At 38.9% G+C, this 20,000-nt stretch overlaps 1 protein-coding gene across 2 annotated transcripts in view; it reads left to right on the top strand.

Annotated features, from left to right (window-relative positions):
- LOC138965707 (uncharacterized) overlaps nt 1-20,000 on the top strand; it is a 41,071-nt gene that overhangs the window by 11,558 nt on the left and 9,513 nt on the right. The window lies entirely within an intron of this gene.

Below are 20,000 nucleotides of genomic sequence, written 5' to 3'. Positions count from 1 at the left end.
TGCCGTACATGAAGTTGGAAAATTTATAGAAAACCTTCAGAATAATAAATCCATGGGGCCTGACAAAATCCCCCCGTCGTTGCTTAAATTAGCCCTACCGTACATAGTGGAATCCCTAACGTATGTGTATAATCTTTGCATTGAACAAAATATTTTTCCTGATGCATTTAAAACGGCAAAGGTCGTTCCACTTCCTAAAAATAAAGATGTGTCTGACCCTAATAACTTAAGGCCAATTTCATTGCTTCCTATTTTATCAAAGCCTTTAGAGAAGCACATCCAGAAGAATCTTCTGAACTACATGGAAAGGTACAAATTATTTCACAACTTTCAATCTGGGTTTCGTCCGAAACATTCCTGTAGTACAGCTCTTTCATCACTATGTGATAACTGGCTATCGGCAATTAATCGTTCGGACATATCAGGGGCTGTATTTCTTGATTTTAAGAAAGCTTTTGATCTTGTAGATCACACATTACTTTTACATAAACTCGCATTGTACGTGAACAATCCCGCAACGTGTTCATTCTTTAAATCATATCTTGTCAACAGAACACAGTATGTTTCTATAAACGGTAAAACATCTCCCAAAGGATGTTTAAAGAGTGGAGTCCCCCAGGGGTCAGTTTTAGGGCCTATCTTGTTTTGTGTATTCATTAATGACCTCCCCCTTCATATATCTAATTCCAAAGTTAAAACGGAATTTTTTGCAGATGATTCGACGCTTCACACAAGCTGTAGGACTGTTCAAGAAATTGAAATTTCCTTACAGTCTAGTCTGAATGAAGTCAATAGTTGGTGTAACCAGAATTGTATGATAGTGCACCCAGGAAAGACAAAAAGCATGATTATTACAACAAGACAAAAACACCAGTCACGACCTCTTAAGTTAAATCTTTCTCTGGAATCACAACCTGTTCAGCAGGTAACGGAACATCGTGTTTTGGGTGTGATAGTCGATCAAGAATTAAAATGGCAATCTCATGTACATTATATTTGTCAAAAAGTATCCAAGAATTTGTTTCTGCTATCAAAGTTAAAGCAATATGTCGATATCGCAACACTAAAACTATTTTATCATGCCCACATCTTATCCCATATTAATTACGCATCAACTCTTTGGGATGGCGTCTCTGATATTCACATGAAAAAATTAAACTCTCTACATCGTCGGGCAGCTAAAATCATGGTAAATGGTCCACAATTATCAGCTGATTTGAAGTTAAAGAATCTAAACTACCTGCCGCTAGTTAAACAGTTACAGTTTAATAAGACTGTAATGATGTATAAAGTATATCATGGCGAAGTGCCCATCTATATTCAGGACCTATTTCACAGAGTCACCGAAAGGTACGGGTCTATCAATTTTCTACCACCAATACCCAGGATTGATTTGTTCAAAACTAGTCAAGCCTTCTCTGGCGCTATGGTGTGGAACTCCATTCCGTCTGTAATAAGATCATTAACCTCACTAAAGAGTTTTAAACAAGCTCTGCATAATCATTTTATGTCTACCTAGTTGGCTATACTAGTCTTAACACGTGCAAGTAGCTGTCAACAATTGGCAAAGCTTTATGAATTACACAAATATGTTCTTTATTATATGTATTATGTGGAATTTATGTTGCGATTTTCCATCATCACTTCATCATCATCATCATCATCATCATCATCATCATCATCATCATCATCATTATCATTTACACCATATAATCATTATTAGCATTCGTGTAAACGTTGGTATCGTGTGAATTTTACCGTCGATCACTTTACATGTGTTAACATGTTGCATGTTTCGCTTTCGATTTGTATGTTGCTTACTTTGCCATTTTATTGTTTATGTTTATTTGCTTGTTTGCTTACTTGTCGATTGTTTGCTGGTTCGTTCGTTTACTTTGTTTATTTGTCATGTTGCTTTACTTGTTTATCATTTATTAGATATTTGTATTAGAAGTAAGGACCGGTTGTAAGAAAAGGCGTCGCCTTAAACCTCTATCCTTGAAAAATAAAGTTCCATCATCATCATCATCTTTCTCTCTCTCTCTCTCTGTCTCTCGTCTCTCTCTCTCTCTCTCTCTCTCTCTCTCTCTCTTTCTCTCTCTATATTTCGCTCTCTCTCTCCCCCCTCTCTCTTTCTTTTATATCTCTCTCGCTCTCTCTCTCGCATAACATTAACAGCTATTGTGTTTTCAGCGTAGCACTTGGGTCCGATATTTTGACAAGACAAGTATAATGCCGACGAGTCGAAGACGAGTCGCACTACACTTGTTCGAGTCTAAATATCGGACCCTATTGCTACGCTGAAAATACAATAGCCATTATATAGCTGTTCTGACCTTGATTTGTTGTTCCAAACTTACAAAATGACAGTTTTTGCGTCCATGCGTTGATCTCAGGTTTTGATAGCAGACGCCGTTTCTTATGCGCATCAGTTTTGCGCAGGCGCCACACTGGACTGGGTGGCCGAGTGGTAACGCAATTGCGCTCGGAAGCGAGAGGTTGCGAGTTCGACCCTGGGTCAGGGCGTTAGCAATTTTCTCCCCCCTTTCCTAACCTAGGTGGTGGGTTCAAGTGCTAGTCTTTCGGATGAGACGAAACACGGAGGTCCCTTCGTGTACACTACATTGGGGTGTGCACGTTAAAGATCCCACGATTGACAAAAGGGTCTTTCCTGGCAAAATTGTATAGGCATAGATAAAAAAAAATGTCCACCAAAATACCCGTGTGACTTGGAATAATAGGCCGTGAAAAGTAGGATATGCGCCGAAATGGCTGCGATCTGCTGGTCGATGTGAATGCGTGATGTATTGTGTAAAAAAAAATCCATCTCACACGGCATAAATAGATCCCTGCGCCTTGAGTCCGAGTCTGGAGATACGCGCGCGATATAAGACTTCATATAACTAACTGACTTTGGAAAAAAACTCGATTTGACAACACAGCTGTTAAACAGCTTTTTATTAGTTCATTCGTATACAACAAAAAGAAGTTTGAGTTTTTTTTAATTTTGAAGAAGACTACTTATGAAGAATACCAAAAGACAACATCAACGGAAAACTAGAAACAACTGAAGAACTAGGATGCAACAAGGGGAGGCCGGGAAGAGAACAGCTAATCCGTACAACGCGAGCAGACGGCATCGAAGTTTTCAGTTTGGGTGAATGGCATATATACTTGTCTCGTCACGAAGCGAATTTTTCAACCTCAGTTATAAACGACTGCATGAATGTTAGTACCATGGGTTGTACATCAATACTTCAGAGGAGAAGTGGGGTATTTAGTGTGGGAAGCCGAATGCGAAAGTTTGTGTCAGTCGGCAACTGTGAGCGCACACACACACAAAAACGGCTGTTCCGTTTTACTCCCCTGTTTGTACTACATCTTTCGACTTTGGGCATTTTGTGGTGTTTAGGGACAGAAGATAATTGGTTTAGTCCTGTTTCATCGGGAAGTTAGCAGAAAAGGGTATGCTATCGACATTTGTAAAGCTGAAAAACATTCCCGAGAAGAATTTCAAGTTGTCAGTGTATGCTAGCTGTTGTCGATTGAAACATCGTGTGGTACAGATGGGTAAACCGGAACCATGCGTCTTTGTTATTGCCAATATGCTTTTGGATATTGGCAAAAATGGCCGACTTCCGTATTATTATGCTTTGATGATCGGAAGAGACCATCCAACCACAGCCCCCGAATTCCCCCACGTGTCCATCAGAATAGCTATATATATTTATAGTATTCTCTCTCCTCACTCTCTCTGTATCTCTTATGGTCCCTCTCTTCCTCTCCCATATCTCATAATACATTTAGAGTACAATTACATTTATCTATCTCCCTATCTCCATATCTCTCCCTTTCCCTGCTCTCCCTCCCTCTCTCCTCTATCAATACATTTAGAGTAATAATTTCTCTCTCATTCTCTCTCTCTCTCTCTCTCTCTCTCTCTCTCTCTCTCTCTCTCTCTCTACAATATATTGATAGTATTCTCTCTCTGTATCTCTCACGGTCCCTCTCTCTCCCCTCCCTTCCCCCTCTCTCTCTCTTTTATCTCATAATGAATTTCAAAAAAACATCTCGATCTCTCTCCCTTTTCCTCTTCTCCCTATCTCCTCTATCAATGCATTTAAAGTAAGAATTTCTCTCTCTATCCCTCTCCTTCTCTCTTCCTTTCTCTTCTCTCTTCTCTCTTTCTCTCTCTCTCTCTCTCTTTTCCATAATATATTTATAGTATTCTCTCACTCCTTTATTTATTTATATGGGAGATTTATATAGCGCTTGACGTTCTCTAAGCGCTTTACATTATTCTCTCTCTCTCTCTCTCTCTCTCTCTCTCTCTCTCTCTCTCTCTCTCTCTCTCTCTTTTATATATATATCTCTCGCTCTCTCTCTTACATAATATATATTTAATGTATTCTCTCTCCTCACTTGTTCCGTCTCTAGCTCATGTTTCCTCTCCCTCCCCCCCCCCCCTACCTCTACCTCCCTTATCTCATAATAAGCGTGCGCGCGCATTGACAGTAAGAGAGAGAGGCACAGAGAGATAATATCGTATTCTAAATTTATTGATAGAGGAGAGAAATGTATTATAAGATAAGAGAGAGAGGTAGGAGGGGGGGGGGAGAAAGAGGGACCGTGAGAGATACAGAGAGCGTGAGGGGAGAAGGAATACTATTAGTATCACTATCAATAAATTATGGGAGAGAGAGAGAGAGAGAGAGAGAGAGAGAGAGAGAGAGAGAGAGAGAGAGAGAGAGAGAGAGAGAGAGAGAACAAGAACAAGAACAAGAACAAATCTTTAATTGTCTAAGGCCACAGCCCCTTACAATAGTGGTTAAAATAACAGCAATAGTATCTGCACAGTTATAAATTATAGTCACGCATAAAATTCAACAAATACATTAAGACCCTGATGACATGTCACTGAACCTGATTTATAAGGGTTCGTCTCTTCTGTAACATGAAGAACACAAATCTGCTGAAGCTGTTCATCACATTATCCTCATTACTGCCACAGAAATACACAAGTTGTTGTTGCAGCGTCTCAGAGTTCGAGATTGTCAAATTCTTTGCTCGAAGGTCTTGATAAAAAGGACATAAAAATACAACATGGTGTTCATCTTCTTTATCAGCTGTGCAGAGAGGACAGTTTCTTGTCGTTTGGTTTGGTGCGTACAGAAACTTGTGAGCGTTGATTTCGGATACTCCTGCGCGGAAACGAGTAAGAGCAACTCTGTACCTAATATCTTCGATAAGGGAGTCTGGACTTGACTGCGCCTGAACTGATGCGTTGTTTCATCGAACACTGTATAGTGTCTATTGACAGTTAAAAAGAGAAGTACGCCTTCTTTTGGTTTAAATACATATTTATCCAACACTACAATAGAAAGGACAAGATGAAAAAACACAACAGCACGAGGCTCAAATAAGTGCTAACAAAATTAAACAGAAACGTCTCTGGCGAACGTTTTAAACAGTATAAGACAGTACAAGTATAATAGCATATATACAGAATGCTATACAGTCACGCAGTCCTTCTGTTTTACTGTCCGTACTCAGATATCGGATGTTTTAGAGTCAAATGAGCTGAATCTTTGCGTATACCTTCAAAGATAGCTCCACACGATTGTAACTAAAACTTATATTCGTAGTCCTACTATTATCCCGCCAGGCACTCCTTTCAATACTTTTCTTCATATACCACCAATGGTATTATGCTTTTAGATATCGTTGTTAAATGATGTATTTTGATGCTGTTACCGCTGTCTGTCTCTGTCTTTAGATCTCTCCCTCTCTCTCCCTCTCTTTCTCCTCCTGTCTGTCTGTATTTATCTGTTTCCGCGTCGGTCTCGCCGTCTGTCCCTATCTTTGTCTGTCTCTATTTGTCTGGTTTAATGCAAGCAATGATAAGTGTATAGCCTTAGCTATACATATATGATTAATATATATCATAGATTATATAATGGTATGATACATGAAGATTGTATAGGGACTTCTGCTACACTTACGGTGTAAAACACATGGGATGAATCATGCTGTGTTGCTTGAAAGTACAGACTCGAACATCAAAGCATTTGGTGTCACTCGGTTCAAAATATTAAAATGTATGGTTAGTGCACGTCCAATTTAATTGTGATTAGGCTACACAGCCATAGTATATAGGTTGTGTATATGTTACATGGTGTAATCGGCGTACCGTTTCCGCACAGTCTTCGACTCGACGACTCCATAACCACACATACACGTGAACATCAATAGATCTCCCAAACTTCTTTGAATATTTTAATCAAAATGTTTGCAGTACATACTCAGAAGACGACCCTTCAACTCGGTTGAAACAATTCAGGGTGTTTCCGCTAAAAATGTGTCTGTAAATCAAGTTCTTAGTTGAAGTTAAACAAAATGATCCTTACATAGCCCGTAAAAGCAGACCGTCAAAAACAGTTGTGAGCGCAATCTATAATTGTAACCCGTTATGGCGTAGTTGGTATGTCGTTCGCCTGTGGTCTCCAAGGTTGCCGTGGGTTAAAATCTCATGTTATTTTTTGTGTGTGAAATGTGACGCAGGGATCCCTTTGAACCCATTCCTCTTTTAATCATCTCTTATAGTTCATGTTACAAACTTCTTTAATTTGGCAGGTGTTTTTATTTTTTAATTTTGTATTTATTTTTGGGGTCTTCTTTTACTTCATTGCAGGGGTGGGGTAATAAGCGGGCGGTTTAATGATCCTTATGGTCCCTTTGTTTATTTTCGGAGGAGTGGGGGTGGGGGTGGGGGGTCGCTGCAGGTTATCTAACTCACAAGGCACGACTGTTTCACTAAATGGAGCAGCAGCGTCAGTGGGGAACAGGGCACGAGACTGTAGAGTTATGGACACTCGTGTACAATCAGTGAGAGCCATAGTGAAACACAATATTACACATTTATGAACAACACATATTAATTACTTCACGCCATTACTTCAGTTATTCCCATAGTAGCAGAACATTTTTTTTTAACATTGTCAAATATACGTCAGGGCTAATAGTCTCGGATGCTGTTTTACTTCAGTTATTTTTCATGGTTGTCAGTAATATCAGAATAAATATCACACACTTGAATGTTGTCCAAGAGCTTCAAGGCATAGTCACTGATGTCATTACTTCAGTTATTGTCAAGATTGTGGGTCATGATAACTTAATTATAATATTAATAATAATAATAAAATTAAACAGCAACAAAAAATATGAAAAAAGTTATAAGTGTATAGTACTTGTGTTAAATTATAATAGTCCTGATTTTGTGATCAATCCCCAATTTGCAAGCGCTCTACACAAGGCTAGATGTTATTAGAGGTCAAGGAGGTCAAATACCACGTAAAGGCGAAGCAACCAGAGCATCGGTAGCTGGCAGAGGAACCTCCGATTAGGCCACCAGAAGTAGAGGTGAAAGGAGAGGCCGCAGCGGGGTGCCCGAGCCTCAGAAGGATAGTTAGCGATGCAGCAAGGCCATTGATATCAGCGTGAACTTGTAATCAGCCAGTGCCGTTATTGGGTTACAGCCGTAGCCCTTTCGCCGTGGCTTCGCCGAGCACTGTAAGTCAGATGCTGACCACCGTTCCTTTTCGTGTTGGTATCAAGTTACCGTGCCCTGGCCAAGAAAGCTAGTATTGAAGAAGGGAGAGAAAAGTTCTACCTCCCCATCTTCGGTTTATGTAAACGACTAGGGCTCCTTGCATTAGGAAGTATTCGGATTCTAAATGTTTATTATTATTATCACTAGCAATACTCGTGCTCTTCACGGGATGTAACAAATGTTTTATGACTTTTATTAATCACTGATGGTGTGGATATTAAAGTGTCTATGCGAATCCATACCATGATCAATTGCTATTAGTGTTGCAATGGTCGACTTATCTTGTCTGAATCATGACTGATTTATTATTGTATTCATAGCTTCAAAGCGATGGTGATTGGAGTAGATTAGCTCCCCGGATCAGCGAAGCCTTATAACTATCAGTCATATGATAACCACAAATATGATGGTTAAAACCCTTATAACTTTGGAACCAGCCAACCATTTTGTTTATGAAATTAAACATGAAGACGCAGCACATTAGTCCCTTCAACTTAAGGGGGAAAAAAGAAGAACAAATTCAACTCGATTTTCGGAGAAAAACATTTCGCTGTGATTTTGTAATTTTTAACTGCTATTTTGTAGACCCTTCCTCAGAGTATGTAATAAAAAAAAAGGTTTCATTGAAATATTCCCAGAACTTTGGGAGATATGGATGTTTATGTATTGGAGAATCAAACACTAAAACCCTTATAACTTTGGAACCAGCCAACCATGTTTTATGAAATTGAACATGAAGACGCAGCACATTAGTCCCTTCAACTTAAAAAAAAACAAAAACTTAAACTCGAATTTGTGAAAAAATTTCTCGCTGTGACTTGGTATTTTTTACTGCTATTTTGTAGACCCTTCCTCAGAGTATGTAATGAAAAAAGTTTCATTGAAATATTCCCAGAACTTTGGGAGATATGGCTGATTATGTATTTTGACCATTGGGCCCCGTAATGACCTTGACCTTTGACCTATCCAATATAAATGTTGCACACAATAGACTATCGTGTGTCTACATCTACCTACAAAGTGTGGTTGAAAAATACTTAGCGGTTCAGGATTTATCGCAGTTCCTATATTGTGACATACATACATACATACATACATACATACTTACGGAATGGAACAATCGCAAACGTCCCCGCTGGATGACGAATTAAATTATAAAAAACGTATCAGTAAAATAAAATAACAATGAACAGCACACATTCCCTGAAAAGTAATGTAGCGTAGGGGAAAGGGATAAAAAAAAAAGTGACACCGCGTGGATTCGAACGTACGTGATTAGAACGTGATGAAGCAAGAGTGTCCTGGCCTACTAATAATTTGCAAAAGTTTCAGGGAAAAATACAGCTATGACATTACAAAAACCATAGGCAATGGATGTTCCGTTTGCCATTCAAATAAGTAACAACGATAATAACTTGATAGGTAAGAGAGTGAACTTGATTTGACATGATACTACTTTGTCTAAAGTGTTTATTGGATTCTCGGGCATTTTTACCCCGGACGGCTGCATGTCGAGTTTCAGGGGTGCCTAAGGGCATCCGGCGGTAGGTAAAAATATTTAATGTTCAAATAAACCCACTTAATAAAAATAAACACCTGATTGAGGTGGCCTCCACTATGCCCATGCAAAAGGAATAACGTGAAAGTTGCCCAGTACCACAGAAATTAGCAATTTCGTGTGACTGAGGCTACCAGTACCTGTATTAATATATGAATTATTATTGGCAACGGTAAGCGATTTCACACAGATTAACGCGGGACAAATATTGAAAGAATGTTTCCTTATCATAACTGCAATGTTCTTCTCCCCCAAAAAACAACAACAACAACGCAACACCCCCCCTCCCACTCCCCAACCCCTAAGAAGAACAGGTCCGACAAACCCCTGCGTAACCCAGTAAGCTTTTTTTTAAAATTAACGACGCCAATGGGATTCGATCTCCTGCCTCGGACACTTTCGTTTTGTCACGTTAGGAGAGCAATTTACCAACTTATCTATTTTGCGTCTTGACAGTTCGCGTGAGTGATATTTTAGTGACTTTTGTGACATTATATAGACTGACCGGAACAAACGCAAACGTCCACCCTCTGGGTGACGAACAACAACACATTTGCATTCAAACGAAGTAGTTTGTTGATCATAGTGCAATTATCCCGTTTGACTTGTGTCTGTTCTCAATATGACTAACATTATATGTACTCATTTCTCCCAAATGGGTAAAGCTATTGAAACTCACTTTGGCTATGAGCTCGAGGTCCATGGGAATAAACGCTCATAATTATGTCCTGCGGATTGATGACCCTGGTGTCACTCAAAATTATCCCGTCAGGAAATGCTATTTCGTATACATGTACTCAAATGTCTCCAGTAAGGACACAGTTATTTTCTCCGAAATTAAGGCCCCAGTTTGTGGTGATTGATATTGATTTGCTCTGTAGTTTGATGATCCTAGTGCCAACATTATCCCGTCAGGCATGAAGATGTATGTCAAAAAGTGGGTTATAAACCATCCAGATAGTTTGAATGCAATGCATTATGCACAGCACTTAAATCCAGACGTACAGAGACATTACCATATCAATATTTTACATTGCAGGATTTCATTGTTAATGGTGTTAATATAACAGCAAAGTTTATTAGAAAATGTTTAGTTGATCTTGATGTCCAGATTCCGAGTGCCTGTGATTTTTGGAAACGAAAACTTAATGTAGATTTGGATAAGAGAAACTGGTTACTAGCTGTTAACAGCACAAAAGAAGAAAGATTACGTCTGCTGCACTGGAAATTATTACATAGAATATATCCAACCAATATTTTATTAAACAAAATGGGATTACGAACATCGAATAAGTGTGAAGTTTGTAATGAATTAGACACCCTTGAACATTTCTTTTTTAGTTGCCAAGAGGTGATGAAGGGTTGAAAAATATGTAAAGATTTTGTTTATAAGAAAATACATGTTGCCATCATTTTGAATGAAGAAAATGTATTTTTGGGTTAATTTAGGGAAAGTTTGAAAAATGATTATATTTATTTTGTGAATTATTGTATTTTAATTACCAAAATGACCATTGGAAAATTTAAATATGGGAAAAAGTTAGATGTGGGTGTATTATTGGAAACTGAGCTGAACATTAGGAATAAATTTATGTTATGATTATTTTTATTTATTTATTTATTTGATTTAAAAATGTACACATTTGACTGAGAAAAGAAAAGACCTATGAAGAAGGTTTGCTCCAAGCCGACACACACAAACAAAAATAATAATAACAACAATAATAATAAGGCAAAAAATAATTGTAGTAGCAAACCTGCATACAGCAGGTTAAAAAAAAAAAAATCCCGTCAGGATTTTGTTTTCGTTTGCACCCACTTTTCTCCAAAACTGATAAAACTGTTGACACCACTATTAGGAAGCATGCTCATAGGAGTCGATGCCGAGAAGCTCTAAACTTTGGTGACCCTAGGTACCATATTATCCGGCCAGGAAGGGTTTTAATATATGCTCACTATGCGAGGGAACTTTACACCCGTTAGGGTCCATATGTTCTATCAGCCCCAGATACTTTACTTGATTTTTGCTTTCGGTCCAGCCGACTCTTTTGAGCCATATCAGGACCAATCAGCCCGAGATGTCTTATCATTTCGATGAAGAAGACTTTAAATAATAAAACAACAACCACAGCACGAGATGACAAACGGAAAGTATTAGGATCCTTATGGTCACTTGTTAATTATTATCACCCCCCGCGGGTTAGGGGGAAGAATTTACCCGATGCTCCCCAGCATGTCGTAAGAGGCGACTAACGGATTCTGTTTCTCCGTTTACCCTTGTTAAGCGTCCAGTTGTCTCTCTTGCTCTCCAGTAGGTTTCTCAGCGGGCTACCTGCTTGACGTTTTAATTGATGGCAGGCGAACCGTGTAATGTATAGCCACTGCGCGAGTCGAACCGCTCTAAGAGTAGCTGCTCCTCTTCACGGCCCCCCACCCCCATCGCTAGCCCCACGCATCCCTCTCTCTCGCCCTTCCTCTCTCCCCCCGTTCCTCTCTCCCCCCTCCCTCTCTCTCCCCCTCCTTCTTTCTCTCCCTCCCTCTCTCTTTACCCTTAATTGTCAATCCGTTTTTCATTTCTAAATTCATACGGATAAATAAAAGCTTGATGTTTAGCAAGAATCACCTCTGATTTGTTATTTGCACTGTCACTGAAGACTAGACCGTCAGTGAAACTTAATACAGTTCGCCACCTGTTTACCTCTTTTTATATTTTAATCCAGACAGCATTATCCACCACTACCCATTATATAAACATTCTATTTTGTGTAGTCCCGATATCAATGTTGCAAACCTTTTGATGCAGCTTTTAATAATATAAGAGATTTGATATAATATATGAAAAACAATATTATTCATTGCTTGATTGTACATGGAAGAAACATTAGGCCTAAGTTTTCTTAGATACAATGTCATAGTGGCTTATTTGACGACTGGGTTGATAAGGTAGCAAAACAAGACGCGAAAAAAGAATTAAACACTATCAACCTGGAAATCCCGTTATCGTAACAATAAATGGAGAGTATCATAGAGGAACAATTCTGATGGACACGTGGGGGAATTCGGGGGCTGTGATTGGATGGTCTCAACATCATCATCAAAGCATAATGCTACGGAAGTCGGCCATCTCAATGAAGTGAGAAAAAATGACTTTTGTATTGGCAAAATCAACAAGCCGTAATAACTCTAGTTGGCGGGATATATTTTGTTTGTTTGTTTATTTGCTTAACGCTCAGCCGACCACGAGGGCGGTGCTGCTTTGACATTTAACGTGCGCCACACACAATTACAAGACAGAAGTCGCAGCACAGGCTTCATGTCTCACCCAGTCACATTATTCTGACACCGGACCAACCAGTCCTAGCACTAACCCCATAATGCCAGACGCCAGGCGGAGCAGCCACTAGATTGCCAATTTTAAAGTCTTAGGTATGACCCGGCCGGGGTTCGAACCCACGACCTCCCGCTGACTGGGCGGACGCCTTACCACTAGGCCACCGTGTTACGGTTTGGCGGGATATAGTGATCCTTACATCGTTCAAACAAGAAGGGCAAAGCCCATACGACTCACATGCTTTACACATTTTTCCTACCAAAATACATGTGACCTTGACCCAAGGTCAAGGTCATCCAAGGTCATGCAACACAAAGCTGTTAATTCAAGACATAGGAAGTACAATGGTGCTTATTGGCTCTTTCTACCATGAGATATGGTCACTTTTAGTGGTTCACTACCTTATTTTGGTCACATTTCATAAGGGTCAAAGTGACCTTGACCTTGATCATATGTGACCAAATGTGTCTCATGATGAAAGCATAACATGTGCCCCACATAATTTTTAAGTTTGAAACAGTTATCTTCCATAGTTCAGGGTCAAGGTCACTTCAAAATATGTATACAATCCAACTTTGAAGAGCTCCTGTGACCTTGACCTTGAAGCAAGGTAAACCAAACTGGTATCAAAAGATGGGGCTTACTTTGCCCTATATATCATATATAGGTGAGGTATTGAATCTCAAAAACTTCAGAGAAAATGGGAAAAATATGAAAAATAGCTGTTTTTTAGGCAACATTTATGGCCCCTGCGACCTTGACCTTGAAGCAAGGTCAAGATGCTATGTATGTTTTTTGGGGCCTTGTCATCATACACCATCTTGCCAAATTTGGTACTGATAGACTGAATAGTGTCCAAGAAATATCCAACGTTAAAGTTTTCCGGACGGACGTCCGGACGGACGGACGTCCGGACGTCCGGACGGACGGACGGACGGACGGACGGACGACTCGGGTGAGTACATAGACTCACTTTTGCTTCGCATGTGAGTCAAAAAAGACCAGTAAAGCTACCCTTTCAAACCATGTTCTGAGTTTGTTTGCTTATTTGCTATTGTGTTTGGTTATAATATGCTATAAAGAATTGTGCATGTGAAGGGATATTATATTTTTTAAATATGGAAACAGTGAAAGCTAATTTAAAATTTATGGACAGATTAAGTCATGAAAATGGCTCTCAGATAACGACGCAAAAAGGAATGTCACAGGAGCAAGTGAAATTTTACAATAACGTGTTTGATAAAAATGGGAACTTTGTTGAGGAGGATGCTGAAAGTAAAGTTCTTAATTTAAATATTCCTCAGTTAAATGACGAACAAAAATATGGTTTGGAAACTGATTTTACTGTGTTAGAAATCGGCAGGGCGCTGTCTTTATTAAAAAAATGGTTCGTCACCAGGTTTAGACGGATTGACTACAAGTTTCATGACATTTGTTAGGCCAAAAGTAAAATTGATGGTGGTTAATTCCCTTCAAAGTGCATTAAATGTTAGAGTCGGTGAGTTGTCAGATACTCAGAAAAGAGCAGTTATCACGTTGATCCATAAGGGTAAAGATTTGCCGAGAGATAGCCTTAAGAATTGGAGACCCTATAATCTGTAACAAATACAGATTATAAAATGCTGGCAAAATGTTTATCGCAGCGCTTATCTGGTGTTATTTCTGACCTCGTGTCAGAAGATCAGACAGGATTTATTAAGGGAAGAAAGGCAAGTAACTTGATTAGATTAATTGATGATGTCATTAATTACGCTAATGAAAGAAATCAACTAGGTATATTACTTGCCCTTGACTGCGCCCGAGCCTACGATTCCGTCTCAAAAGACTATGTGGTCTGGTCCTTTAAAAAAATTGGTTTTGGCGACATTTGTTAAATGGATTAAAGTTTTAATGACAAACACCACGAGCTGCATAAATTATATGGGTTGGATTTCGGAAGAAATAAGTGTGAATTCCGGAATCCGTCAGGGATGTCCCCTCTCACCTTGGGCCTTCGTGCTTGCTGTAGAATTATAAGCAATCAAAATCCGAAGTCACCCCAATATTAAAGGATTTGCCTTACCAGATGTAGGTTTTGCAGAACAAACATCGCGTATTTTGAAACTGGCTATGTGCGCCGATGACATAACTGTTTTACTTCAAGATAAAAACGCCATGGAAACGGTTTTAAAAATCATTGATGATTTCTCCAATATATCTCGCTTAAAATTAAATAAAAGTAAAACGGAAGCAATGTGGTTGGGATCGCGTAAAAACTGTCAAGAGAAATATTGCGATATTAAATGAAATACCCAGGTTAAAATCATGGGAATTATTTTTAAAAATGACATCCCGGCCTCTGAAATTATGGAAAATTGGTCCAAAAGACTTGAAAAAGTTGAACAAATCATTTGCAGATGGTCAAGAAGAAATTTAAGTGTATGCGGCAAAGCATGTATTATTAAGTCCTTCTTAGTTTCACAATTTGTTTACGTTATGCAGGCGCTTCTTGCCCCTGTTAAAGTTCTCGATAATTGAGTATTCTTGAATACTATTTTGTTCAGGTTTCTCTGGAAAAGGAAGTATTCAAATGCAAAAGCCTTTGAAAAAGTTAAACGAACTGTATTGTGTAATGTGGTGGAAGAAGGTGGTATTAACATGATAAACGTCCACGATATGCAGACTTTTATTTTACTCACATGGGCAGCAAAACTTTAACAACAAAAACATGAACCGTGGACAACGATTCCATTAAGTCTTTATCAGGTATTGGGAAGAAATTTACTTTGTTTTAAAGCCACAACACCACTAAAACTGTTCCAAGGTATTGAATGCATTCGATCAAACTTTTGGAAAGAACTTTTTCTTAAAATGGATCCATAATAAAGCATTGATTTATGAGAGAGAAGATCGCTTTGGCGATCAATGTTTGTGGAACAATATAAAAGTGGTTTATAAAAATAAAAGCTTATATTTAAAAAAAATGGATAGAAGCGCACTTAGATACGGTGAAAGATATTTGGGTTAACGGAGATATGATTCCACAAAGATAGGATACAGTCCCTCTAAAAAATTTTGGTACGGCGCAGTGAAGACTGCTGTGCGAGCGCTTGCACTTCGCAAAAACACAGCCAGCCCGCGAGCAGGCGAACACAATCATGACCTTGACACACGGAACCCTGTGATCATTAACCCCTCCGCGAGAAAGTTTCGCATGCTGATAGTCCAGTCCAAAGCGAGCGAGCCTTGCGCTGCTACATTTTGGTTACATAAATATCAGGTTAAACTAGATCACAGTTATTGGCTGTTAGCAAGCAAATGTACAAAAGAAGAAAGATTGAGATTGTTACAATGGAAAATATTACATAATATTTATCCCACAAAAAAATAATTAAATAAAATGAAAATTAGAGAAACAAAATTATGTACATTTTGTAAACACATTGATTATGTTGAACACTTTTTTTGGCATGTGAGAAGTTGACGAGCTTTTGTGAAAATGTTTCCATTATATTTTTAGAAATACAGGATCCAATGTGCACCTCTTAGAACACGATGTCTTGTTTGGTTATCAACCTAGTAATATATGCCAAAATAATAAGGTACTTAATCACATTATTTTGATTGCAAAAATGTGTATTAGTAAATATAAGTATGGTGATAGATACGATTTGAATAGTATATTGGAAAATGAAATGTACATTAGAAGATTGTGAGTAATGTATAAGTCGAGATGAGGTGAAGTGATATGTGACGTTTGTGAATATTATGTATGAGGGGGTGGGAGGGAGCGGACGGACGAGAATAAGAAAAAAAAAATTAAAAAGGAGAAGAAAAAAAAGAAAGGAGAAAAAAAAATTAACCATGTATGGCTCCTCAATTGCGTTCTGTATAAACAACCATGCAAACCACACACAAAAAAAGAAAAGAAAAAAAAAAAAAAAAGAAACAGGTTTTCTCCAATTTAAACAAAAACAAAAAAACGAGAGAGAGAGAGAGAGAGAGAGAGAGAGAGAGAGAGAGAGAGAGAGAGAGAGAGAGATAGAGAGAGAGAGAGAGAGAGAAAGAGAGAGAGAGAGGGAGATAGAGAGAGATTGCGTTGTACTGTACTATAACTTGTTTAACTTTCTTATGTTTTCTCTTTGTTTATTTCATTGTTGTTGTTGTTGTTTTGTGTTATGTCATGTAAAGGAAATTTAAAAAAAGAAAAAAAAAGATTGTGCTGATGATAAAAGAACTGGAAATGTTTTAAAAAAAAAGTTTGAAAGGGTAGCTTTATTGGTGGTAAAAAAAGGACGTTAAACCCCAAAGAAACCAACCAAAATGTTTATGTTTGTTGTATATTAAAATGAAAGAGATCTAAAGTTCCATTCTCACCTAATCACACTTTACTGACAGATGTTAACCCGTGATTTGTAAAAATGTAAAAACATTTTACAAATCACGTCGAACCTAAAACCGCGATTTGTAAAAATATCGCATTCCACAAAGTAATGCATGCCTTTTATTATTATTATTTTTTATTGTTTAGAGCCTCTACGCTGAGTTCCACATCTCATTTTGGTGCAATCCCATTTTGCCGCCGTCTTATATTTTGCCCCATCCCATTTTCGCGACATTTCACAAGCCAAGCGTCATTCCATTTTGACACCATATCCCATTTGGCCACCATGCCGTTTCACCGCATTCCATTTAGCCCCCATCCCATTGTTGCGACATTTCACAAGCCAAGCGTCATTTTACTACCGTGTCATAACAATAGCGCGACATTCCATTTTAACACCATCCCATTTGGCCGCCATCCCATTTTTGATTTATTCTTCTTGCCAAGCCTCACTATACTACTATACTGCGTTATTCAACTAGGAAGACATTCCGTTTACGCCAAATTCCATTTTTGCCACAATCCAAAATGTCGCGAAATAGGGATGGCGGCGAAATGGGATGACGGCAAAACGGCATGGCGACACAATGGAATGTGGTGCTAGTGGTCTGACACGGTGGTAAAATAACACTTGGCCTGTGAAATGTCGCAAAAATGGGATGGGGGCAAAATGGGATAACGGCGAAACGGGATTGCGCCAAAATGGGATGTGGAGTTAATGGTACATGACATGGTGGTAAAATGACACTTTGCCGGTAAAATGTCGCGAAAATGGGATGGGGGCAAAATGGGCTAACGGCGAAACGGGATTGCGCCAAAATGGGATGTGGAGCTAATGATACATGATATGGTGGTAAAATGACACTTGGCCTGAGAAATGTCGCCAAAATGGGATGGGGGCGAATTGGGATAACGGCGAAACGGGACTAATAGATCCCTTGACTTTGGGGTAGTGCGACTCTGTCACTGCTAGCTTTCCACTAGGAGGAAGCGACCGGAATTTCCCAACGATGGGACATCCTAGTAATGAAAAAAAAATGGAACAAAAATGTTAAAATTAACAGTCGCGCTACCCCAAAAGTCAACGGATTTCGTTTTTGTCCCTTGACTTTGGAGATGACAAGAAAATATCGGGCGCAAAAACGTGATTTGTAAAAAAAATTACAAATCACGGGGCGCGCCTCGTGATTTGTAATTTTTTTTTTACATTTTTACAAATCACGGGTTAACAACACTATACACAACCATCAGTGTGTATAGGAAACAGGTACTTAACGCCTTCGTCCGTACGGGTTACACACTGTGTATAGCCAAGCGGTACCTAATGTGGATTTCGTACGTACAGAAGTCACACAGATCCGTCTGCGTATGAACGGTACCTAAGGTGCTCCTCGTCCGTATGTGTGTGTGTGTATATGTGTGTGTGTTTGTGTGTGTGTGTGTGTGTGTGTGTGTGTTTCACGTAATGTGTGTAATTCAGGTGCGTGTGTGTGTGTGCTATTGTTGGTTCACCCCTATTCCCATCGCCTGGGTACTAATATACATGTAACTCAATGAATGGTTGGAAATAAATACGATAGGTTAAACAGAGAAATGAACAAACGTATATATATATATATATATATCCCATGACCTCCCTTCTTTGTCTCTGTTACTTCAGTATGGGTATATATGTTGTATTTTTGGGCTTCAATTTTTGGGCTCAAAAAAATACATCATAGTACCGATTCCGGTTTGGCCGAGGAACTATAGTTCTGCCGACCCTTGACCCTGCACCAAACATGTTTCTGTGGATTGAATTGCTCACATGGCTAACAAAAGAAAACACAACATTCACAGAGGACAAAACCATGATACGTATCTGAGGTATGCGATTCAATAAACAAAGCGTTTATCTTTACACTTTGGGTGCAGGTCGAGTCAAAAAAGAACAAAAGCGAAGAATCAACTGATAGTGATAGTGACAGCAAACGAACCTCGCTGTTCTGATTGGAGGTAAAGCTAGAGTAACCTCCCTTCCACGAACACTGCACCACTGATCTAAAAATGCACAATGATCTAAGAAAAATAAAATAAATTAAATGGCACGTTGCACTGACACAAGGTGAATCAATGAAACACTATGCATGACTGAAAATGAAGTGAAAACAACTCTTAACTGCACAGCGGGTCGAGTTCTCCAAGCACAGTTTCATCTAACTTACGAAACACAGAGTTCAGTTTGAACAGAAGCACGGTGATCGACAGACAAAACCATAACAATTACAAGGTAAATTAGCTTTTCTTGTGTAGCGAGCAGCGTCTGCAGATAATGCGCTCTCACACAAATGTCAACAGCACTGATTCTAAATCTACATAGCAACCTTAGGTAAATTCACACTCAATTAAACAATGATTGTATTCTGGCTCGCGGATTCTTGCGCTCACGCCCCAGATAGTTTTACCAAGATTCTTTATTGTAAAGTAAAGTGAAGTGAAGGTAAGAAACTGAAACATATGTAAACAAAAGAAACCATAAGAAAAAATACAAACTAATATGAAAAGAATCAAAACACAAAATCGCAACCTCTAAACCACCGCAGTCGCGACCGAGAAACCAACGCTTGGTGGAAAATGGGGTACACACAAAATCAAATTATCCAAACACACAACTGGAGCACTGGGGCCTTCGTTCTGAGTCGTTTTCTTTTACCATAACTTAAAACCAACAAAATACTACATCGACCGAAGTCGGCACGCTTCTTACTTTTACTATAATTTCTACAGCAACACTAACAACACTCTCAAATGAACATAATCACAAATTCAGAAAACTAAACCAGATCTACAACAAGGAAAAAATGGCGGAATAGTTCGACAACCACGTGGAAGACTGCAAATCTTACTCTACCAAAAAATGTGTGTCAAGAGCGATCACACAAATGATTACAACATCAAAAACAATGTAAATCATACTAGAGTCGGATCCTTTATTAAAAGAAATGAAAATTACTCACACTTCGTGGGCCACCAGACCTCTTAAAAGAGAGGGAGAGAGAAACCGTCCCGGCAAGGACAGATTCAGGGGAAACTACCAAGTAAACATTTACAAAGCACAATGATCTCCCTTATTCTTCTGTACATATTCTTTCAACTGGAA

This window comes from Littorina saxatilis, linkage group LG4 (assembly GCF_037325665.1).
Source record: "Littorina saxatilis isolate snail1 linkage group LG4, US_GU_Lsax_2.0, whole genome shotgun sequence".
In the NCBI taxonomy this organism is placed as follows: Eukaryota; Metazoa; Mollusca; class Gastropoda; order Littorinimorpha; family Littorinidae; genus Littorina; species Littorina saxatilis.
This window is presented reverse-complemented; position numbering and strand designations above follow the sequence as displayed.